Source organism: Dromiciops gliroides, chromosome 5 (genome assembly GCF_019393635.1).
Source record: "Dromiciops gliroides isolate mDroGli1 chromosome 5, mDroGli1.pri, whole genome shotgun sequence".
NCBI classification, from domain to species: domain Eukaryota; kingdom Metazoa; phylum Chordata; class Mammalia; order Microbiotheria; family Microbiotheriidae; genus Dromiciops; species Dromiciops gliroides.
This window is the reverse complement of record NC_057865.1, coordinates 260,136,619-260,149,407: the sequence shown is the minus strand read 5'-3', so window position 1 is coordinate 260,149,407 and position 12,789 is coordinate 260,136,619. Positions and strand designations below refer to the sequence as shown.

Genomic DNA, 12,789 nt, shown 5'->3' with positions numbered 1-12,789 from the left:
TGGTACATAATAGGTACTTAATAAATGCCTATTGATTGACTGACCTTGGGACCAGGATAGCTCAGTTTAAGTCCTGACTCTATTGTGTGATCTGGAGTCAAACATCTTAGTATCCTAGGCCAGAATGTCAAATACGCTGGCAACTATCCTGAGTATGAGTGAATTAAATTAAAATGTAATTGGGAAATATTTACAAAATATATAAAAATGCAAAGTTCTCATTTCTCAAATACATAGAGAACTGAGACAAAAATATAAAATAAAAGCCAGTTGATAAATGGTCAGAGGATATGTATAGGCAATTTTCAGAAGAAGAAATCAAAACTCTCAATAGTCATACTTTAAAAAAAAAAATTCCTAAACCACATTTTTTTTTTTTTTTTGGTGAGGCAATTGGGGTTAAGTGACTTGCCCAGGGTCACACAACAAGTAAGTGTCAAGTGTCTGAGGCCAGATTTGAACTCAGATCCTCCTGAATCCAGGGCCAGTGCTTTATCCATTGCTCTACCTAGCTGCTCCCTAAATCACTATTGATTAGAAAAATGGGAATTAAAACAACTCTGATATACTACCTCATAGCTATCAAACTAGCTAACATGACAGAAAAGAGGAATGACAAATATTTAAGGGATTATGAAAAATTGGGACAACTAATGCCCTGTTGGTGGAGTTAAAGATGAAGCGTTAACACTGATAAAAATTGTCCAAGGATTTGTTAGTAAGTACAGATGCAGCGATACGGGGTGGGGGGCGGGTAATCAAAACCAAAACTAGTTTAGTATTCTCAGAGCATAGGCATCACTGAAATAAAAATCAGTGAATCCTGAAAATCAGTTTCAGCAACCTTATGTAGGGTTTAGTTATATCAATAGGATGAGTACAATGAAATTTCAAAGACTACATAAGGAAAGATGAAGATACATACCGACATAAAGAAAACATGACAGAAGGGCAAAAGGCTTATATCAGGTAAAACAGGAAACAAGCCAATAAAACAATGGAGCTATAGCTGATATCTCAAGCTGGAATTTGCAAATAGAACAGGAACTAACTTGATAACAACAAGTCCGTATTTAATATCTCAGCTTAATTTTTCAGGCTCTGTCTAGTTACATGACCTGTTCCTTTCAAGTAAATGATAGTAATAAAGTTGAGGAAGAAATTTTCTTATCATTTGATTTTCCATTTTTCTTTCTGGCTAGCATCATTCTCTATGGTGACCATTATACCAGGAATATTGTCAAGATTCAGGAAAAGAAAGGGGACAAGGATTTATTAAGTGTTTATTATGTGCTAAGCACTTAACAAATTATTTCATTTGATCCTCACAATAACTTGGGTAGATAGATATTATTATGATCCTCACTTTACAGTTGAGAAAACTGAGGCAGACAAGTTAAGTTACTTATCCAGGGTCACATAGTCTAATGCTGGATTTGAGCTCAGGGTTTACTGACTCTAGGCTCAGAATTTCTATCCATCTTGTGCCACCTATATTTATATAGAAGGATAAGAAGCAATAGAAATACTGGCAGTGGGAAGATACAAAACCAGGAAATTACACTGACATTCTTTGGCACAAAAATAAAGGCACACCTCCAAATCACATTGTACTATTTTCATTGTCATTACCTTATCCATCACTGGATTTTTTGTTTGTTTTGGTTTTTGCAAGGCAATGAGGGTTAAATGGCTTGCCAAGGGTCACACAGCTAGTAAGTGTTAAGTATCTGAAGTCAGATTTGAGCTCAGGTCCTCCTGAATCCAGGGCCGGTGCTCTATCCACTGCACCACCTAGCTGCCCCCTGGATTTTTTTTTTTCTTTTTTTTTGCAGGGCAATGGGGGTTAAGTGACTTCCCCAGGGTCAATTTTTTTTAAAAGAACTTAGGCCTTTGTTGCAGTGAAAAGTCTAATCATTGAAATTTCTGTATAGTCATTTATTTATATCTACACAGAATCTGAAGCTGGAGTATACAAATTATTGTTTTAGAGCTACTAATGATCTTAGAGCTAATGATCCTGAGGCCTTCAAACCCAACTCTCTCATTTAACACATGAAGAAACTGAGGCACAGAGTTTTAAGTGACTTGTCAGTGTCCTACTACTGCTAAATGACTGAGACAGGGTTCAGATTCAGAACTTTCTGTTTCCAAGTTCACTGTGCTACTCAGAGGACCTCAGAGGTCATGCAGTTCAATCCCCTCATTTCACAGAGAAGGAAACTAAGGACCCAGGGATGTTTATCCAAGTTCACACAGGTAGTTAATTACAGGTCCCAAATGATAGGGATAGGAGGAGTGGGGACACCCTTTCCCCCCTACTTCCACTCCTGGATCAGCTCTCAGAGACCTCCCCTCCCTTGAAGTCTATGCAATCAGTTTGTGATTAGGGTTCCTGCCAGGTTGTGAAGACAGTAATAACACTTAGCCTAGCTACCTCCCTCATAGGGCTGTTAAGACCATGCTTTGGAAAACATAAAGGACTAGATAAAGATGAACTGTTTTTATAAAACCATCTTAATCAATTCCCTACCTTCCTCTTCTCAGGCCACTTACAACAATACCTTGGAGGAATGAAGCCACATGATATGGGCATTTTCAACTCCATTTCTCAACTCATTAGAACTTCCCAGTATAATCAACTACTCTCTCCCACCATGGGAAAGTCAGGGGGACTTGGAATCATTCATCATGACCTGAATTGAAATTCTGCCTCAGATACTTACTAGCCCTGTGATCCTGGACAAGTCACTAGCCACTTTATGTCTAAGTTTCCTTATCTGTAAAATAAAGTTAAGATTCCATGACTTTGAGAATCAATTCCAGCCCTAAATATGCCTTTTTTTCCTCTATTCTTCCTCTTAAAAATTCTTTGTTATAATAAATGATTCTTTGGGAAAGAAGAGAAAGAAGGATATAGGGAGAAATCAAGGTGATATAAAAAGCAGACAGAAATCAATAAAATCTATTTTTTAAAATATTGTTGAAGCATCATCTTCTACAAGAAGCCCTTTCTAATCCCCCCAGATACTAGTGCCTTCTCCCCTCCAAAAAAGAAAAAAAAACCACATTTTTTAAAATGCTTATTTATAGATGTATGTATGTTAGGAAGCATTCCTTGAAAGAACTAAGAGAAAGGGGGTTAGATAAATAGGTGTTGGTACCTTGGGTGAATAATAAAGGAGCCACTTTGGAGTGGCCTGATTTTAGCTAAACACCTTATGTGGCCCCATTTCCATAATAACATTAGCAATTTCAAGGAACACTGTTATATGTGTTGCTTTCCCTCTAGAAAGTAAACTCCTAGATAGAGAGCAGGGCCCTTTGCATTTTTATCTTTGACCCAGCTTCTTAGTACAGGATCTAGCACATAGTTTGCACTTAATGCTTGTTAATTAATGAGATGCTGTCTGTATACTCTATCTCCTTGACTTTGGAGACAAGACGGTTTTTTCTGTTCCTTCTCCTACCGAAGTACCCCTTCTCTGTCCCCATTGTTGATTCCCCTTTCTCTTTCCAAGTTCTTCACAGTAATATTTCCCAAGATTTTGTCCTTGGTTCTCTCTCTGTCTCTGTTTCTCCATTAATAAACTTATTCACTCTCAGTTTCCACTACCATCTCTATCCAGAGGACTCAAGACTTGACCTCTTTTTCTGAAATTCAGGTCTGAATCTCCAGCTGTCTAATGGACATCTTTACTTAAGTGTCATACTAGCAACTAAAATTCATTATGTCCAAAGAGAAATTTATTATCTTCCGCCTTAAACTTGTGCTTCACACTGAGTTCATTATTTTAGCCAATGACCCTATTATTCATTCTTAAGTATAAATGTTTGTTCTATTATTTTTAAGTTTTGCCAAGCATCAAAGACTATAGCAAAGGCTTCCCTAAAACAAGTTTTACACTCTCTCTCTCTCTCTCATACACACACACACACACACACACATTTTTTCTTATTCATCATAGGAGTATGTAAGCTAACTAAATCATAATGATTAAAATAGCCCCAGTAGATTTTTTATTAACTTGGAGAGTTTGTCTGTACACAATATGTAAGGGACTTAGTTAAATACAATTAAAAAAAAGATCAACCACACATATTGATGGAAAACCCCACATTTCCCATTTTTCAAGTGGTTAGATTCCAATCTATAAGAACATGCAAAAATGAGCCAATATGGCCAATGGAAAGAGAGCCTCAGATTGAAGAAATATCTGGTCCTAATTCTGATACATCCTGGTTCTGTGTGTGACACTGGACAAATCACTTAAATCTTTCAGGACCTCCAGGCAAGGATTCTTTTAAAGGGGGGATCTGAGAACTTGGATGGAAAAACAAATCCCCAAACTCAAAGCATTTACTTCGATTATTTAAAAACAGTATTTTTAGAAGGGGTTTCATAGGCTTAACTAGATTGCTAAAGGGAAAAGGGATTCTGCTCTAAGTTGCAGAAAAGTTGGTGATCTACATTGATAGAGACTGTTTCTTCACTTGTATTTACATAAACTGATAAAATTAAAGGTTAGGAACAAAAAAATGAATATGAAAAATTATAGGTTCCCCACAAAAGTTCCTCATTCCATAAACTTTATGTTAAAAGCACCCCAGTCATGCTTCACTTTAAACCCTGTCATGGTAATCTTATTTTCTAGCCAGTTGCCCTGCCTTCATACTTCTCCCCCTATCTTAACTCCCACATCAGGAATTGTAATCAAAGAAATATTGCCATTGGTAATTAAACCACTATACTACTACCATTGCTACTGGGGAAAGTGTTTTATCACCTTCTATATCCATTCATTATGCTCTAACTTTCCAAACCAAAATAGTCTTCCCTGACCACCATTCACCTATTTGCCTTCAGAGAATCAACAATCTAATGGGGAAAGACAATACACAAAATGAAGCTGAAAAGCAAAGGGATTGGGGGAACTTAATGAGTCAGAATGGAAACTTTCACAGTAGTTAACATTTTACAAATACCTTTTCATTCATTCTTCCATTCCCAGGATCAATCAACATGTTTTCATTACCTACTACTTGTCTAGCACTGGGTCATGGATGGGACTGCAAAGATAAAACGGAACTTAGTCCCTGCACTCAAGGAGCTTATGTCCCACTAGAAAAAAAAATAGGACATATGCCAAAGAAATATAAGGATATATTTGGACATGGGGGTACCCACAAATGGGCAAACCCCAAGCATTTTTCAACAACTATTTATTGAGCACCTAAGACGTGCAAGAGTTAAGTACTGAAGTAAAGGAATAAGGGGATCACAAAGCAGGAAGGACCCTTAGGGAACCCCCCCCCTCCCATTTACAAATGAGTGAACTGAGGCCCAGAGAAGTAAAATGGTTTATGTAAGATCAAATAGATTGATAAGTGACAGCACCAGGATTTAAATTCAGGTGTTTTGACTCTAAATGCAGGACATTTTAATTGCACCATGTTGCCTCCCTCTGGAATTTTAAGTATTAGTGAACAGGTGGGGGAAGAACTAGTGAGCAGGTGAATGTAGAGGATTGGCATTTCCTTTGCCCTTCTTCCAGACTGGATTTTCTATTCCTAGATAAATACCAACTTACATTTATAGAATTAAAGAAAGTTAAGCAAAAAAAAAAAAAATTAACTTACCACCCTGTGAAGGTTAATAAAGGATTTTAATCTCCATTTTATGGATGTGAAAACTGAGGCTCAGGAATGATTAATGATTGGTCACATTTCTTATCAAGGGAAATGTGATTTGAACCCAGGGTTCCCTGACTCTCGAAGTCCAATAGAAATATATATATTTCTATGACCAAATACTTAATCCAGAGAGAGAGAGAGAGAGAGAGAGAGAGAGAGAGAGAGAGAGATATGATGGGGGGGGCAGTAAGGGTTAAGTGACTTGCCCAGGGTCACACAGCTAGCAAGTGTTAAGTGTCTGAGGCCAGATTTGAACTCAGGTCCTCCTGACTCCAGGGCCGGGTGCTCCATCGACTGCGCCACCTAGCTGCCCCCAAGCTTCTAATTTAAGGTGACCACACATTTAGATTTTAAACATCACACTTCTCTCCCCCATCCCCCATCCCCATCCCAGATGGCAAGTTCCTCAAAGGCAAGGATATATTGCATTTTTGTGTTAATAATCTCTGAATTTAGTCACAATGCCCAATGTCCCATGCCAGGAGCTTAACAAATGCTTGTTGGGTGATTTATTTACAACAAGCTGGGTACTTCAATGAATCACTGAACAAGTATTCATTTCAATCAATTAGCATTTTTAAAATACCCACTATTGCTAGGTTCTGGGAATACAAAGGCAAAAGTGTAAAATAGTCCTTGCCCTAAAAGAGTTTATATTCTGTGTGGGGTAGAGGAGAGATAACACACACTTCTCTAGGTACATATAAAGTAGATACAAGGTGATGTGGGGTATGGGAAGGGCTCTTGTCAGCTGTGAAAAATCAGAATTGTCCTGGACTACTATTGTTGCCCCTTGTTCCTTATCTTGGTACTAGATTTGAGACGAGATTCTATGGTCTATTTGTAATGCTTGTTTTGTTTTGGTTTGGGTTTTTGTTTTTTTTTTTTTTCTGAGCTTATGTATCATAGCTGTCAAAAAATATACACTTCCAGGACCTACTTGGTGCAACTGAGGTCAATTCCGGGAGGTCAAACCTCCTACCTTTTTAAGGGTGGTATGGGAGGAGGGGCTGAATACTGAATATTTGGCAGCTTTGAAATCTAGGGATTAGTAGCAATGTCCTGACCTGAAATCAGGTCTTATGATTTCTTTTCTAGGGCTTTTTCCAGTGCACGAAAGCCTTAAATCCATCATCCCTACCATGTTATACTTACTTTATTGGCTAAAAAGTGTCAAAATTTGACAAATTCTTGGAAGAGTCAAAAAGTACAAAGAAAACAATTTTTAAAAGACTGACAAAATGTTACTAAGCAGAAGGGGGGAAAACTTTGAGCCCTCTGAAGCCTAAAAGTATTAGTTTTACTCCTTTTTTTCCCTCCGACCTTAGTTACAAGTTTTGAAAGAGTTCCAAAAATCAAGATTTAAGTCTTCATAGTTTACATAGAGTCTAGAGGGAGCTTACACTATTTTCAAAGGGAGACTTATCCTTTGTGCCCTGTAAGGTATTTTTCTAGTAAATCTCCACAATTTTTCAAGTATGAACCCATCTTTATTTTTCTTCATGGTAGGGAGGTCTTCCTTCTTGGAACCAGGAATTTGGGAATTATATTATCCTATGCCGGGTCCAAATGCCAGTTATAATAGTATCACAGGGAAGGGACACGAAGTCATCTGGTCCACCCTCTTGATTTTAGGGATGAAGACACTGAAGCCTTAAGAGCTTAAAGTCCTTGACCAATAATTCACAAATGGGAAAATGACAAAACCAGGATTTGGTTACACACTTTGACCCCAAATTCAGGTTTCTTTTCACTGATAGTCCTTAATTGAAGGGAACAGCTTTGGTAAAATCCCAAGTACTCAACCATCAAGAAAAGAAGCCCGATTTGATCCAAGGAAATCACATCTTGATTTCCACTACAAACACGTGGGAAGTGGTCTAGAGAAACAAGGTCTTTTGTAGTGGGGAGTGAAGGGTTGGCTATGACTGGTGAGAGATGAATGAAAGGGTAATTGGATCTCTGAGACACCCCTCTTTGCAATTTCCAGATATGTATACATCTACACAATCTTTCAATAATCCTTTCTATGCAGTTATCCCTTCTACATCTTGAAGGTTAGGGGTGTGGAACCCCTTAGATCTAGAAAATCTGAGTAAAATTGTTTTGGCCTTTCCTTCATACTAGAGAAGTCTGATTTTTCTTTTTTTCTTTTTATGGGGTGCTTACTGTACCTTACTGTAAAACTTGGATTAAGTATTTGGTCATAGGCTCTGCATCCTCTCCTGGTCTTTGGGTTTAGTTTGCAGCTTCCACAAAACTCCCCAGAAATTCCCATTTAATTGCTTATTCGGACTATCATTATATTAGAACCCCAATGGGGAAAGTCTCGATGTAGAAGGGATATCTATTAGCTTTCCACTGGCCTGTTGGACTGCTCTATCTCAGTCTCCTTTACTGGATCTAGATTGCCTGCTAATGGTAGGTGTGTGTCCCTGGGGGACCCATGACGTCAGGAAAAACCAAAATCAATAACCAGCATTCTGGGGAAAAAAATGTAAGCACAAAAGACTTTTAAGTTTAATCTGCATTATTTGACATTTTCTTCATTATTTTCTTAAGCCTACATGACCAAAACAATAGATCAAGTCCTAATTCCCAGCTTTTGCAGATTTCCAAGGTGTCAATTCTTATACTGGAAATTTAACAAGCAAAGATCATTAGAAACGGCACCATTGCATACCTGAGTGGCCTCAAGGTTTTGTACTGGTCCTTTCTGTTATTTACTCAATTATCTTCTATGAAGATGATTCTTAGATCTGTTTTGTCTATCATTAACCTCTCTTTTGACCTCTGCTTTTGTGTCCCCAGTTGCTTATTAGACATCCCAAACCGGATATCCTGTAGAACTCAAACTCAACATGTCCAAAACCGATCTCATTATCTTTCCCACAAAATTACCATCGGTGTTGAAATAAATGAAAAGTCTGAGAGACAGAGGTTTGGAGTAATCAATCAATTTATTAATTAGGCTAGCAAATAATCAATATATAGATGGTCATTGGTTTCTTTGTGTAACCAAAGACAAAAGACCTGTAGAGCTCATAGAATGCTTAAAATATCTTTGGGAAAAGTGGGTGCCCCTGACAGGTGGAAATAAACCATGATTGGTGAAGAATTAATGAGGTGTTAGACGTTCAAATGAGGAGGTGGGACGAAAGCCTTCAGCTCCTCCTGCTGCTTGATAATGAGATTCAGCTGCTCCCACTATATGGACAAAAGAATGTATCTTTAGGGGTAACTAGGTGGTGAAGTGAATAAAGCACAGGCCCTGGATTCAGGACAACCTGAGTTCAAATTTGACCTCAGACACTTGATACTTCCTAGCTGTGTGACCCTGGGCAAGTCACTTAACCCTCATGAATGAATGAATGAATGAATGAATGAATGAATGAATGAATGAATGAATGATCTGTCTTCACCCAGAATACGTAAGGGGGAGGGGGGAAGTTTCTAGGGCCAAGACTAATGTTTTAGAGCTAGAATCCACCTAGATTAGATTCTATTTGCAAATTACTCAGAAATAAACTCTCCTAGTTGGGTGGAAACCTACCCATGATTGAGGAGAAATTTGTCCATGAATTAGACCAATCTTATCAGCCTTGTCTTTCAGAGATTTCAAGGACTGGTCCCTGACTGAGGAAATAGAAAGAAAAAAAACAAATCCTAATTTAATAATTGATTCTTTTTTCTTTTTCTCTTTCGGGGGTAATAAGGGTTAAGTGATTTATTTGCCCAGGGTCACAAGCTAGTAAGTGTCAAGTGTCTGAGGTCAGATTTAAACTCAGGTCCTCCTGAATCCAGGGCCGGTGTTTCATCCACTGCACCACCTGGCTGCCCCCAATAATTGGTTCTTAATAGCAAAATAACAATTTCTTCTATTTGAGGGCACCACTATTGTCCAGTTACCCAGCTCACCACTTAGGTATTATCCTTGACTCCTCGCAATCTCTCACCCCCTCTATTCAATCAGTTAAGTTCAATCATTTTTACCTTTATAACATCCCTTCTTACATAGTCACCATACCGGTGCAAGTCTTTGTCACCCTATGCCCAAACTATTGTAAGAACCCACTGGTTAGTCTCCCTGCTTCAAGTCTCTTCCCAATTCAATCCATCTTCTACTCATCTGACAAAGTGATCTTCCTTAATTACAGGTCTGACCATAGTCACTCTTGTCTTCAATAAACTCTAGTGATTCCCTATTATGTTCAGGATTAAAAAAAAAATCCTGTTTGTTTTTGAAAATTTTACATAAATTGGCCCCTTCCTATTTTTCCTATCATCTAGGTTCCCTGTCTTCCTTCAAATCTCAGCTAAAGTCAGACCTTCTGCAAGAAGCCCTTCCTACTCCTCCTTAATCTTTGTGCCTTCTTTCTGGGACTCCTTGATTTATCCCATATATATTTTGTTTGTACATATTTTTTTTTTCATGTTGTCTTCCTTGTTAGACTGTGAGCTTCTTGAGAGCATGGACTATTTTTTGCCTTTCTTTGACACATAGTAGGTGCTTAAAAATGCTCCTTGACTAACTCCTTGTCTCATTCATATCTTTGATCTCTATCTAATACCTTCTCTGCTACCTACAAACATACTCAAACCTTCCCCATCCTAAAACCACCTTCATTAGACCCTACTATCTCCTCAAGTAATCTTGGCATACATTACTTCTCTTTCATGGGCTAACTCCTAGAAAACATTGCTTCCACTGTGTTCTTAATCCTTTTAAATCAAGCTTCAGATATCATCACTCAATTGAAGCTTCCTCTCTCCAAAGTTAAAGATGATTTTTAAATTGCCAAATCTGAAGGCCTGTAATCACTCTTCTCATCCTTTACTTATTGTAGCATTTCACATTGTGGCATGTAAATTCTCTCTTCCTGGATATGTTCTCCACTCCAGGTTGTGACAGTGAATCCTCTGGGTTCTCATTTTACTTGTTAGACCACTACTTTTCAGTATTTTGTTGTGTCATCTTTCATCTCCTGCCCCCAACTGTGGGTGTCACTAAAGGCTCCGTCCTGGGACTCCTATTATTTCTCTAGATTCATTCTTTGTTTTTACAACCTTATGAATTCCCATGAGTTTAACTATCATCTCTATGTAGATGTCTCGAATAAGTATACATCCAGCTCCAGACTCTCTCCTGACCTGCAGTTGCACATTTTAAACTGCCTCCTGGATATTTGAAACTGGATGTCCTATGGACATCTCACACTCATGTATATGTGTATGTATAGGTATATACATGTATGTATATATTCTCAAGGAGACAACACTCATACATATATGTACATATACACATACATATAATTGTGTGTATATGTATGTCTCCTATTATAGAATGTAAACTCCTTGTCAGTAGGAATGATTCATTCTTTGTGCTTCTATACCCAGTGCTCCAGAGTGCCTGGCACATAGTAGGCACTTGATAATTGCTTATGGATTTGTCCTCCAAATCTAGAAATCACTAATTTTTACTCCTTAGGATCCCTCATTTCCCTCACTTTATGGAATTCCTTCTATATTAAGCTGATAGTGCCCCTCCCTTGTATTTATTATGCATAGTTAATAATATAAACTATCCACCTATACATATATTTATATATAAAATCTTAACATGCATTTATTAAACACCTATTTAATATGTGTAATCACAGAGCTAGGTCTCAGTGTTACAAAGAAATCAAACAATTCCTACTCTATTGAAGCTTATAGTCTAAGTGGTAGACAAGTACATGCAAAAATACATAAGCAGAAATATGAAGTGAATAAATGCAAATATATTTTAAAATATTTAATATGTTTGGGAGAGAGAGCGGAAACTAGGATACTATGATATACTCCTCTACATTTATTTATATCCAGATTGTCTCCACCATAAAGGGCAAGGATTTTTTTTTTTTGGTCTTTGTATAACCAGAGCTACAGTACACACAATAGGTGTTTAATCCATGCTTGTTGGTGATTGTTTTAGTTCTTCTAGCGCAGTACCCTTCAGGTAGTAAGTAAGCCCTGAGTAAGTTGCTTGCTGGTCTTCTGATTCCCAAGGTAGGGATCACGCCCTGACCGCTCCTGTAATAGGGTGGGAGACAAAGCTTAAGGGGACAGGGGCACCAGGACTTTTTTTTTTGGGGGGGGGAGGGTTGCAGGGGATGAGTTGTTCAGGGAAGGATCCGCCTGGACGTCGGGCTGCAGCTCCTGACTCGATCATCCCCCGTCCACCCTCCGCTCTGCGTGCCCTGTAACCAGGGCGCAGGGAGGATACTGCGGGTGGGCGCTGCGGACGTCTCTGCGTCAAGCCCGGCGGGCGGCGGACGGAGGTGCGGCTCCACGGCTCAGCCTCGCCTCGGCTCGCCCGCCAGCTCGGCCGCCACCCCCCCCCTCCTCCCCCTCGGTCCCCCTCCTTCTCCTCTCGCTGCCTTTAAACAGCCGCTTCATGGGAGGGCCGGGCCCATGTGCGCCTCCGTCACACACATACACACACACTCACACATACACACACTCGCTCATCCTGCGCTCCCTCGCCTTCACCGACACACACGCGTACACCTACACTCACACCCACACCTACACCTGCACCTACACCCACACCCCGACCCACACGAGCACGCACATCAGTCTCTACACCTCTACCCATTCTCTGCAGACCGCGCACCAGGCGGCCGCCTGCCCGCAGCAGCCCGCGCCGCCGCCGCCGGCCCTCGGACAACCGCAGCCGCAGCCGCAGCCCCCGCCACCGGCGCCCCCGCCCTTGCCGCCGCTGCCCCAGCAGCTGCCGGCCTGCGGGACCCTGCTGCTGCTGCCCCCGCCGCTGCCGCTGCCCCCACAGCTGCCTCTGCCGCTGCCCCCGCCGCCGCCGCCGCCCCCGCCACTCCTGGGAGTCTGCCCCGGACCCAGCTGCGTGGTAAGGGGAGTTCGGGCCTTGGGCCCCCGTGCCCTGCCCTCTGAGGGTGAAGGTGAGGGTGAGGGTGGGAGCGGGAGAGGGAAGGACGGACGGATGGATGGAAGGGAAACAGACGGCTTGGGGCGCATCACGAGACTCCCGAGTCCAGGGGAAGGGCGCGTGATTCTTTCTGTGGGAGAGGCTGTGTG

At 40.3% G+C, this 12,789-nt stretch overlaps 1 protein-coding gene across 2 annotated transcripts in view; it reads left to right on the top strand.

Annotated features, from left to right (window-relative positions):
* Positions 1–12,789, top strand: part of SLC6A15 (solute carrier family 6 member 15) — an 80,889-nt gene that overhangs the window by 8,805 nt on the left and 59,295 nt on the right. Inside the window, exon 1 of one of the 2 annotated variants that reach the window (XM_043968467.1) lies at positions 12,458–12,601. The exons of the other annotated variant lie outside the window; for it this stretch is intronic. The gene's annotated coding sequence lies outside the window, so the exon portion shown is untranslated. Of the gene's footprint in view, positions 1–12,457; positions 12,602–12,789 lie in introns of those variants that run through there. 2 annotated transcript variants of the gene reach the window in all.